General features: G+C 38.0%; 1 protein-coding gene across 3 annotated transcripts in view; it reads left to right on the top strand.

Moving 5' to 3' along the window:
* Positions 1-2,151: 2,151 nt before the first annotated feature.
* Positions 2,152-11,126, top strand: part of LOC106070421 (uncharacterized) — a 40,206-nt gene continuing 31,231 nt past the window's right edge. Inside the window, exon 1 of one of the 3 annotated variants that reach the window (XM_056008129.1) lies at positions 2,152-2,302. The gene's annotated coding sequence lies outside the window, so the exon portion shown is untranslated. Of the gene's footprint in view, positions 2,303-2,459; positions 2,480-11,126 lie in introns of those variants that run through there. The other 2 variants (XM_056008130.1, XM_056008131.1) reach the window with 2 other exon arrangements.

The raw sequence follows: 11,126 nt of genomic DNA, 5'->3' as shown, positions 1-11,126 counted from the left end.
GAATGGAAAATAAGTAAAAATAGAGAGAGAGAAAGAAGGAGGCAGAGAGGAAAAAGAGAGTAAGAGAGTTAAGGTGGGGGGGGGAGAGAAAAGAGAGCCTGGGTAAAGACTATTGAGGCATTCATCATTCGTTGGCAGCGCTGTCCCTAGATCTAGTATCAATATCTCTAACTTATTTATCTAATTATGAAATAAAAACCGACAGTTTCACTATTACTATCATTATTTTAGTATTATTTATATTAATTGTTTGTTTTTTTTATTAAAGAAAAATGAAATAATAATCATTCTCTTGCATTGTGAGTATAGAAATCCATGAAAGACAAACGAAATTCATTGTAGCCCCGTTAATTTTTATTATTTTAAATTTTTCTTTTGTTGTTATTTTTTTTTTTTTGACATAACGCTTTTAACTTGTTTCCACCATCTGTTCAATTATAATTATATGTCTTTTATAAGGACTGATCATGTTTATAATCCATTTGGAAGAAATAATACTAAGATATAAGAAAATAATATTTTAGATACTTGAGAAAAAAACATTTTGTATAGATTTCCTTTAAACTCAAACATATAGACATACATTGACCTTGACCTAGATGCTGTCTCAATGTCACAGGAAGTGTTAGTAATAGGGTGCACTCGAAATGTCACTCTTGCTAAAAATATTTGAAATTAGGTCACGTTGTTTTATTAAACTATAAAACAAGAAATCAAAAGAAATGATTTCTTGCCTGGGTGGGGCCCATTCGATCATTTCTCAGTGACACGGTGCTTTTCATGGCCTACCTCTGTCTATTGCTGTGTTTTTGATGGATGAATCTAGTTATTGAAAGCCAACTTACACGTACTTCCTTAAAAGTGCAGTTTAGATATTTTAAAGTCCAGAAATATTGTAAACTTTGATCAAGAATGAGCTGTTTGTACAGACGTATCAGAGCATGCAGAATCAAACGTCGTCTGTTTCTTCTACACAAGCTATATTTGTCTTTTAATTGGGTTGTCTTTCCTTCACCCTGGTCGACTCTGGATTGCGTCTAGTTCTCATTGCGCTGTTTAATTTCTTTATCGCAAATCGATGTCTCTTTGTTTCGCCCTGGTCGTCTCTTAATTACAACCTACTCATCATTGTGTCTGTACATGTATCTTCTAGAAAAGACTTGAAGTTAAATTTTTCTTATTTTAAAAAATAATAACTTTTCATTGGATTTTAACTTAATTCCCAGCAAAGTTTTTTAATTCGAAATGGTGCGAAATAAATGCATTGACTTTTAGCAAGCATTTAGATAGAAAACTTTTGTGGTCGCTAACTTTTATGATTTGGTTCTGTTATAAAACTCGATAACTTTCTAGGTCTTTGCGTACAGCTTCAATCTTTCTTTCAACCTTAGGTATTAGAACTCACAGAGGCGTAGTGAGGCGGTGGGGGGGGTCAAGGGAGCAAGTGGGCACGATGCAGGGGGGGCGCCACGCGCAACCTATATTTCTATATTCATGGAAAATGAGGCGCGCCAATAATGTACCTTTCCCCGGGCCCACGATTTGCCCATTACGCCTCTGGGAACTCATTATTATAACTATAAAGGTTTGAATCTTAAAAAGCTAAACTATTTCTCAACATGTGAATGTGTAACATTAAGACATTTTGGATAACTCGGTAAGGTGTCGGCACTTGTATTGTGATTCATTATAAGCCACTCCGCATAACACCCGAAACCATTAGATACTGACAGCTTGAGTCTTTCTCTCTCAACCTTCATTATAATAGTTACAGAGATGCATCTTACTTTTACGCAGAACTAATTAAATAGTGTGATCAGAAGACCTTGGAGATGCCTAGGTAGGGAGTAGCCCTAATTAGATCAGGTAAATCTCTTCACTCGGCCTAACATCTAAGAATATTTAAGCGCTAAAGACGAAAGGTGTCAACATTACTTGTGAACTCATTTACATTTTAAAAGTAAACAAACAACTGACAGATAATTTACATATTATGGTAATTGAACATTGCTGAGGGAGAAATAATTAATCTTTTTTTCCCCATAATTTGGAAATGAGTTGCATAAACATATTCCGCCTTTCCAGCCCCCATATCTCCGCCTTTCCAGCCCCCATATCTCCGCCTTTCTTACTTGGATGTCTATAAATATATTTCCTTTCAAAGATCTACGTCACCAAACATTAAAACATGGAAAAGAAAAATTGTCTCCTTAAATAGAATTAACTCAATCGACAAGTCTTATTAGTTATTCAAATTTTCAGTGTGGACAGGTGTGAATCTTAAGTATTCCTATAAAGTCAGGTACTGGAAGAGTCTTTTTTTATACAATAAGAATTATAAAAACAGTTACAAATTTAACCAATCAAATTGTGTAATCTTTACTTCTGACACCAGCAATTGCGTTAAATTTATTTGTATCTTGAAAAAACATTACGTTCTTCGTATGAGCTTGTACAGTTTTCTGAGAATCAATGGAGAGTAAGTTCAGCTTTACTTGGTTTTATTCCGTTTCATTCAGGCAATCAACGCCGTACTCAAGCGTCACTTGGACAAAAATAATATTTGTCCCAGCTTATGGATAAAGACAATTTTGTTATATTCGTTTCTATATGAATATGTTTTACATGATAATAATGCTAATAAGACAAGTGTAGTTTAAATAGTATATTCATTGCCACGGATCACTAATGTAAGTATGTGATTGATTTTTGTTACATCGATTTCCTGACTAAAACCAATGGCTCTGATTTTTTTATTGGTAGTTGATTGAAAATGTGAATTCATGCGTGTTCTTATTATTAAAACTTTTTGCTTTTTATGTAAGACTTTATTTATCACTAAACTTCACAATTATAAAACTTCATCGCCCCTGTCACACAAAGAACTTATTTCAATCACTACGTATGTTTCCGACAACTACAGTTGCTTTTGTTTAGTCTGAGAATCGCAAAGGTCCGAAAGGGATGTTTGCTTCTTTCTTGCTTATATTTATATCTCAAACAATAACTTTAGTTTTAAACCAATGACATCAGACTCAAGTCAACACATCAGAAGTCACCACACCAGACTCAAGTAACCACATCCGAAGTCGAAACATCAGACTCAAGTCACCACATCAGAAGTCACCACATTAGACTCAAGTCACCACATCAGACTCAAGTAACCACATCAGACTCAAGTCACCACATCAGAATTCACCACATTAGACTCAAGTCACCACATCAGAATTCACCACATTAGACTCAAGTCACCACATCAGAAGTCACCACATTAGACTCAAGTCACCACATCAGACTCAAGTCACCACATCAGACTCAAGTCACCACATCAGAATTCACCACATTAGACTCAAGTCACCACATCAGAAGTCACCCCATCAGACTCAAGTCACCACATCAGACTCAAGTAACCACATCAGACTCAAGTCATCACATCAGAAGTCAACATATTAGACTCAAGTCACCACATAAGAAGTCACCCCATCAGACTCAAGTCACCACATCAGACTCAAGTAACCACATCAGACTCAAGTCATCACATCAGAAGTCAACATATTAGACTCAAGTCACCACATAAGAAGTCACCCCATCAGACTCAAGTCACCACATCAGACTCAAGTAACCACATCAGACTCAAGTCACCACATCAGAAGTCACCACATTAGACTCAAGTCACCACATCAGACTCAAGTCACCACATCAGAATTCACCACATTAGACTCAAGTCACCACATCAGAAGTCACCACATTAGACTCAAGTCACCACATCAGACTCAAGTCACCACATCAGACTCAAGTCACCACATCAGAATTCACCACATTAGACTCAAGTCACCACATCAGAAGTCACCCCATCAGACTCAAGTCACCACATCAGACTCAAGTAACCACATCAGACTCAAGTCATCACATCAGAAGTCAACATATTAGACTCAAGTCACCACATAAGAAGTCACCCCATCAGACTCAAGTCACCACATCAGACTCAAGTAACCACATCAGACTCAAGTCATCACATCAGAAGTCAACATATTAGACTCAAGTCACCACATAAGAAGTCACCCCATCAGACTCAAGTCACCACATCAGACTCAAGTAACTACATCAGACTCAAGTCACCACATCAGAATTCACCACATTAGACTCAAGTCACCACATCAGAAGTCACCCCATCAGACTCAAGTCACCACATCAGAAGTCACCACATTAGACTCAAGTCACCACATCAGACTCAAGTAACCACATCAGAAGTCACCACATTAGACTCAAGTCACCACATCAGACTCAAGTCGCCCCATCAGAGGTCACCCCATCGGACTCAAGTCATCACACCAGACTCAAGTCACCACATCAGAAGTGACCGCATCCAAGTGGATTTCGCCTCCCATCCACACAACGCCACATTACTAACTCATTACTTCGCATTGTGTCAAATAATCGCCTCACACTTGTTCCTAACACTTTATTTTGGGCGCTTGGAAAGTGTGTCGAACGGAAAAGGGAAACAACTCTCAGGAAACTTTCCTTTTTAAAAAGTAAATTAATGGGATCGCTTCTTAAAGTTCTGGTAGTATGTACTTTTACTTAAAGAGGTCAGTCTTATAACAAATGTTGGGTTGTTTTTTTTTAAGTTTGGCCGTAGATCTCTCTGAATGTGTGAATAGATAAAACAGTCTCCTTTAAGTTCTCGCTAAGACTCACGTGTGATTAACGTCGTGTGTCCCACACAAGGTCCTGGAAATGTATTTAACTTAATATCCTCCTCCTCGGAGAGACCGTTGTCCCTCTAGTCTCGACATGTGGTGGTCACTCTCTGACCGTGCTTGGACTTAAGTGAGATCTTGTGTGTTGTATTTCGTTTCTGTGATACTGTGTTCAAACGAATTTATTCGGCGTAGAACAATAACTAATCGAGTAGTCACATTAAAAAAATCCTTTACATGAGGTCGTGGGCAGTTCCGTGTAGTTTGAACCACAGAATTAGTATAGTAAGTATAGTTACTATCGTGTTAAGTCACATGTCGGGGTCGTGCTGATACGTTACGCTACTTGAAGGTGGGTGAACATTTCATGAAGATGTAACTTTTATTATTCTTTATTTTTGTATAAAACTTTATATTTCACAAATCTTTAACAAAATGTTTTTATATTCGACTTTTACGTTTTAACTTCTTATCTTATATAATACAGACGTTTCTTCAAAAAAGAAGATGATTACGTCCTACGCGTCATGCATTTAGTCATGCATATTAACCAATGACTTAAATTCTGCCAAGTCACTGGTTTTCCTGGCTAGCTCAGGCAACCCTTTCCATGCTCTAATAGCACTAGGGAAGAATTTCGTATGTTCAGAAGTTCATATATCCCCCAGTGGGCACAAGTATTACATTTTTACCGGCTTATTCAAAGTTGCACCAGCACCAGCTGTGTATGTCGCCTTTAAGAGATCACTTTGGAGAGAGTTTGCCGAAATGGGCGCCGAATGACGCGGGAGGACTTAAGTTTCTAAATATTTCGGCGTCGAAGTCTTTGAAGTTATTTGGAAGTCAATGGATGTTCATTATTATGGAAAGTCTAGACACCTCTTCAGGGGCGTATCTGGGAATTGCCCATCAATTGGGGGCTCGGGGGAGGCTTGACCTCTTTGGGGGCCCCTACATTTTTCGTAATATTTTAATTTTTTATGTAAAAAACACTGAAGTGGGGGCCCGGGGGAATTCTCAAATTCTCCCCCTCCTCCCCCCACCGTATCTACGCCACTGCACCTCTTTTGTGTTTAATTGGCGATATAAATTATTGTATTTTTAATTTATTTTTGGATTTATATAAACGGGATCATCATATCCATCATTAATCTTCGGACTCAAAGACAAGTCTTATTAATTATCTCATCTTTGTATTTTAAATAATTTTGTTATAATTATAATTTCATTTTTTCTTTCACCCGCTGTTCTGTCAGTAACTCGATTAATAAACTTCTATTCATAGTTACAGCAACCAATTTTATTAATAAAACTCAAGCTTTTATAGATCGTAGGTCTTTATGTTCGTAACACCAAAGCAAATCTCTGGAACGCAGTAACAAATCATGCCATCAACAACTTTTAGACAAACCAGCAAACTATGAACGGTCTCCCCCCCCCCTATAGGTCACAAAGGTCAGATAGTATACCAACACCTACATGTTTGTCATAAGTATTATTAAAGATTTAACCCTTTCGTTGATATCCTGAAATTTGTTTCAAACTAAATACCGAAGGGAAAAAAAGCATTCATTATTGTGGAATTTGTTGTTAGTAACTTCTATATCAAACATGGGCGCTCCAAATCGAATGCCAATAAATATCACAAAAAATTTCGTAAGACGTCATTCATTTACTGGTTGGCTTAAAGCAGCACGTGAAAGTCTCATTTACATCAACATATCACGTTCTGTCTGTGTTTCTTTATCACATAGACCATGTAAGACCCAATAAACAAACAATTTTGTTTTTACAAATATGTAAATCGTGTCAGATATTTATTCAACACAGCTCACTCTAACACGCGTTTATCAATATCTCTTTCCAATTCACACTCACGTTTACAAGTTACATACAAACTTGTGTTTTAAAAGTACTACGAGTTGAACAGAACGTAGTATGGAAACGTAACTTCGTAACACCTATGAACATAATGACAACACCAAACTAATGAACACTGAGTTTATCTTGTTTAATGCATTAGAAATTTTCAACTCTGGAGACTAATCTATAAATAATAATAATAATAATAATGATCTTCGTAAGGAAATTTGTCTTACAATGTGTGCATTACACAGTGGCGTAGAATCCATGGCGCGAAGGGGTTCAATGAACCCGGGCCCACAAGCAATAGGGGCCCACAGCTGTGGCGTAGCAACCATGGCGCGAAGGAGCTCATTACGCTTGGGCCCATGCCTCAAGGCCAGTTGGAGCCCACATTAGAACTTAGGAAGAACATTTGTTTGTTCATTTGAAACACTTTTAAGTCGTTTAACTCTGTTAAGAAGTTGTAAAAACATTGACTTTTAAGACACTATTACTTATATGCAGTCCTAACTGAATCAAACGTTATGACATAATTACTTTTTTTTTAAGAAAAAGGTACGATTTTTACATTGGAATGTCTTTACATTTAGTTTACTCATTTTTTGTCATACTCTAAATTTGTCTTATTTGCTGGAGAGGAGCCCATCAAGATGTTCTTGAACCCGGAGTAATAGTGTGATATTTACTTGTGTATCAGGTAGTGGTTAGGTCCTATAGTTCTCGCAGTACTGGAATGATATTTACTTGTGTAGCAGGCAGTGGTTACGTCCTATAGTCCTCGCAGTACTGGTGTGACGCTAGCACGCTACTCTGCCTCATCGTGGCGCTCGCGTGGAAACGGCCATTAGAGGAAGTGGTTAGGCTAAATGGGTAGCAACACAAGACTCCCGTGGGGATGCCCACGGGTAGACGAGAGTCCACCCATTGCACGGGCGGGGTTGCAAAAGAGTCCCCATAAACCTGTCACACATCCATGCGCTGTTCCTCAAGGCACAGTTACACAAATGGCGAGTCCCCCACTGTTACCTTGGTATAACGAAGGAAAATGGCGGTGGCTCCCGGTGTCCTCGGCCTTCGGCCATGTGCAGCCAAGCATGCGTCGGGGGCCAAAGGCATTGGAAACAGCAATGCTTTACATAGGCATTGACTCGGGTCTCTCTCAAACAGAACTGTGTTCCCACAGGTTTTTTTTTTTTTTACTGTTTGGCGTCCAAACAGTTGTTTTTTTTCAAACTTTGAGCTCGAAGAGCCTTCGGCTCAGCTCTTTAGACGATCAAACGGTACTGGTGTGATATTTACTTGTGTAGCAGGCAGTGGTTACGTCCTATAGTCCTCGCAGTACTGGTGTGATATTTACTTGTGTAGCAGGCAGTGGTTACGTCCTATAGTCCTCGCAGTACTGGTGTGATATTTACTTGTGTAGCAGGCAGTGGTTACGTCCTATAGTCCTCGCAGTACTGGAGTGATATTTACTTGTGTAGCAGGCAGTGGTTACGTCCTATAGTCCTCGCAGTACTGGTGTGATATTTACTTGTGTAGCAGGCAGTGGTTACGTCCTATAGTCCTCGCAGTACTGGTGTGATATTTACTTGTGTAGCAGGCAGTGGTTACGTCCTATAGTCCTCGCAGTACTGGTGTGATATTTACTTGTGTAGCAGGCAGTGGTTACGTCCTATAGTCCTCGCAGTACTGGAGTGATATTTACTTGTGTAGCAGGCAGTGGTTACGTCCTATAGTCCTCGCAGTACTGGTGTGATATTTACTTGTGTAGCAGGCAGTGGTTACGTCCTATAGTCCTCGCAGTACTGGTGTGATATTTACTTGTGTAGCAGGCAGTGGTTACGTCCTATAGTCCTCGCAGTACTGGTGTGATATTTACTTGTGTAGCAGGCAGTGGTTACGTCCTATAGTCCTCGCAGTACTGGTGTGATATTTACTTGTGTAGCAGGCAGTGGTTACGTCCTATAGTCCTCGCAGTACTGGAGTGATATTTACTTGTGTAGCAGGCAGTGGTTACGTCCTATAGTCCTCGCAGTACTGGTGTGATATTTACTTGTGTAGCAGGCAGTGGTTACGTCCTATAGTCCTCGCAGTACTGGTGTGATATTTACTTGTGTAGCAGGCAGTGGTTACGTCCTATAGTCCTCGCAGTACTGGTGTGATATTTACTTGTGTAGCAGGCAGTGGTTACGTCCTATAGTCCTCGCAATACTGGAGTGATATTTACTTGTGTAGCAGGCAGTGGTTACGTCCTATAGTCCTCGCAATACTGGAGTGATATTTACTTGTGTAGCAGGCAGTGGTTACGTCGTATACATCTACAGTCTCTGGCCATCACCTAAATTAAAATTTAACTTAACACTAATAGTCCAATATTTAAACTACATGCTTACATATTACTTCGTCTTAAAACGAAAAGATATTAATTAATAATATCGTTTTATCCCGTGCTTTTAAGAATGTGCGCTTATAATACTGTCTCTAATTCAGTCACAAGAAGCACTGGCACTTGATTTCCAACATCAATTCGGTCCAACACCAAGCCGTGTTTATGCCATCTCCCATTTAGCTCGCGCCTGTCACACAAGTCCTGGGTTGGATCCCCATACTTAATGAAATATAGATGTTAAATGTTTTCTTGGAGGTTCAGCGAGTGCCTATTTAGATTATTCCGATAGCGGATTCCAGCGGTATTTGATTTTGAAACCAATACGATGCCAATGCCCATACATTCTCATCGTATGACCTCAAAACCATCCATTCGAAGTTTGTTTGTTTCTTTGTTTTCTTGCGGTGGTTGATTTTGAAACCAATACGATGCCAATGCCCACACATTCTCATCGTATGACCTCAAAACCATCCATTCGAAAAACTTATTTTTTAAAAAAAGGTACGATATTTACATTGGATTGTCATTGCATTTAGATAACTAAATTTTGTCACACACTAAATTTGACTTATTGGCTGGCGGGGGACCCACCAAGATGTTCTTGAACCCGGGCCCAAGGGTACCTGCAACGCCACTGGCATTACACCAAACAAAACATTATAACTATAAAAAAAAATACATTCTCACAATACTCACCCATAATTTACATGTGTTAAAGTTTACATCAGACAGTCTATTTAATACTTTGATTACAAGAGGAAAAAAAAAAAAAAAAAAATAGTGATTATGTCTGTTTGTCTTTGCCATTTGTGTCTTGTATCTCTTTTGTGGTGGTAAAATCGCAAAATCCTGACCCAAAGAGTGATTTTTATTTCTAGAATCTTTTTACCTTTTTTAGGATGTTTGTCCTAAACAGCTGCCCAAATGGGGTTTGTCTTTTTGCCAATGGCTTTAACAGTAGCACTTAGGATTCTATGAAGTTTATTTTTATTTTTTGTATGTTCAGATTGCCATGGACGTATCGTTAAGCGAAGTATCTTGATAAATTATTTGATAATTTGTGTGCTTTACTCAGCACTTTACAATCAAATTTCTTTCGCTAGTAGCAAAGATTTTTTTTTCGACATAACTTATATATTCTTACTCTGTCTCGTAAAAAGTTTGTACACGTTATTTCTACCACTCCCAATCTAGGATCAAGCTGAAATTTTGCAAAATTATTTCTTTTACCTGACAACACAAGAATCAATTTAAAAAATTAACACATTAGATGATTAAGGTAATTAATTATTTTGTTTGGTATCTTAAACAAGGGAAAGAAATTGTACTTGACAGATGTGGTGGTTTAAACTAAGTGTTGTAGGTCACTCTTTAAAGTAAGTTTGAAATAAACACTAGATAACTATACAATCTTCTATTTTGATAAGTGCCTCACTAGCAGAGTGGTTAGAATGTCGGCGTGAGTCATGAGTTCGAATGCAGGTCGTTCTCACCTTCTTTTTTATAAATGCTTTTAGAAAAAAATTACGGTAAAATCCACCCTTATCTCCCTTTCTTTCTCCCGCCCCCCCCCCCCCCCAAGTTTCCCAACTGATCTAGATAAGTGATAAGGTCATTGCGTATTGACAAATCAAAAAGCATAAAATAGCGCTTAGCAAAAACAATTGGTAAAAATATTTCTAATCTCACAGATGTATTGTTGTTTTTCTAGATCTAATACAAATTTAATGACAATACTGATCTAAACTAATCGATGCGACTACACTTGAAATAATCTTTGATTGTTTTTCATGTATTTTTGTTTTGTGTTTTTCATGTTAGTATTAATTGACAACAGTTATCTTTCAGCATGGCATCTTTGACACTGTTTATTTTGTCTATTTATTTCAAAATCTCTGCCAATTTTCCTCTTTTCATTTTCTTACATTGGTCTTAGGTTTCCATAATGTTGCCATCATATTTCTTTATATCGCTTGTTCTTCTTTTTCTCTCATTCTGCCGTGCATTGTAAATAGGCGTGATATGAACAAGTAAAGTGTAAACAAGAACAAATTAATGATTCAAATTTGGTGTCCCAATCCCCAGTACAAATGTTTTGCTTTATCTATAACTAGCAGTACACACCGGTTACGCCCGTTGATATTTTTCCAAGCTTTATATTATTGTGG

Source organism: Biomphalaria glabrata, chromosome 13, assembly GCF_947242115.1.
Source record: "Biomphalaria glabrata chromosome 13, xgBioGlab47.1, whole genome shotgun sequence".
In the NCBI taxonomy this organism is placed as follows: domain Eukaryota; kingdom Metazoa; phylum Mollusca; class Gastropoda; family Planorbidae; genus Biomphalaria; species Biomphalaria glabrata.
Note: the sequence above shows the minus strand (reverse complement) of the source record. Positions and strands in the feature narration are given on the sequence as shown.